This window comes from Echinops telfairi, unplaced genomic scaffold (genome assembly GCF_000313985.2).
Source record: "Echinops telfairi isolate 266 unplaced genomic scaffold, ASM31398v2 ScPeMD7_5;HRSCAF=22, whole genome shotgun sequence".
Lineage (NCBI taxonomy): Eukaryota > Metazoa > Chordata > Mammalia > Afrosoricida > Tenrecidae > Echinops > Echinops telfairi.
The window spans coordinates 31,887,759-31,889,091 of record NW_022103901.1 but is presented as its reverse complement, the minus strand read 5'-3'; positions in this window follow the sequence as shown (position 1 = coordinate 31,889,091).

Sequence of the window (1,333 nt, the reverse complement as noted above, 5' to 3'; positions counted from 1 at the left end):
TGTCGAAGGGTTCAGGTATCAGGCATCATTGGAACAAAAAATCATATTGTGAATGAGGGGGAGTGCGGAGTGGAGACCCAAAGCCCATCGGTAGGCAACTGGACATCCCCTTATGGGTCACAGGAAGGAGATGAACCTGTCAGGGTGCAGTGTAGCAACAATAAAACATACAAGTTTCCTCTAGTTCCTAAATGCTTCCTCCCACCCACAATCATGCTCCCAATTCTACCTTACAAATCGGGATAGACCAGAGGATGTACATTGGTACACATATGAACTGGAAACACAGGAAATCCAGGGCAGATGATCCCTTCAGGACCAGTGGTGAGAGTGGCGATACTGAGATGGTACTTATAGGCTTGGACTGGACTGCATGGGATGCTTTCTGAATGTACACTTACCCTATATATAAAACTCTGTCATACATATATGAGTTTCTGTGGATTTGTTTCTCTAGTTTACCTAGACTGACACACATATGTACACACATATATTTATATCTCTATCCATTGCTTTGCTTCCTAGATCTTTCCTGTTTCTTTTTACCTTTCCTCCTGGCCCCCCATCACACTCACCCTTCTTCCACCTCTTGTAATTCCTCTCAGCTAAATTAATGTTGCTCCAACAACCCCAGGATTTCTATGTCTTTTATATATCTGGTGCCTTGAGGATTCCTCACCGCCCCTCCACTATCATGACTCCAGTCGTGCCTTTCACTGCAGGCTGCACCTGAGCATATACACAGGTACAGATAAGAGATAAGAGCTTGGGACACACAGAATCTAGGAACAGGAATGGGAGTAGCGATACAGGAAGGTAGGGGAAAAGTGGGGAGGGGACAGGAGGAAGGGGGATACTATCTCAATGGTCAATACAAAACCCTGCAGCCCCACCACCACCAGCACCACCACACCGGGACAAACAACAAAAAACATGGAGGAAGAAGGACAGAAGTTAGTGTAAGATAATAATAGTGAAAATAATAATAAATTGTAATTTATCAGGGGGTCATGCGGGGGAGGGAAAATCAGAGGTACTGATAAAAAGGGCTCAATGGAAGAAGATAAATGTTTAGAAAATAATGTTGGTAACATGCGTACAAATATGCTTGATACAATTGATGTATGGATTGTCGTAAGAGCTGTAAGAGTCCCCAATAAAATAATCTCTTAATATATGTAAAATAAAAGAGAAGTTTATTTTCTTACAGTTGAGAAGGCTTTCTATGGGAGAAAGCCAAGGCTTTCAACTCCCATAAAGGACTATGGTCTCAAAAAAAAAATAATTCCAGTCTCAGAATCTTATGGGGGCAGTTCTATACTGTCATATAAGG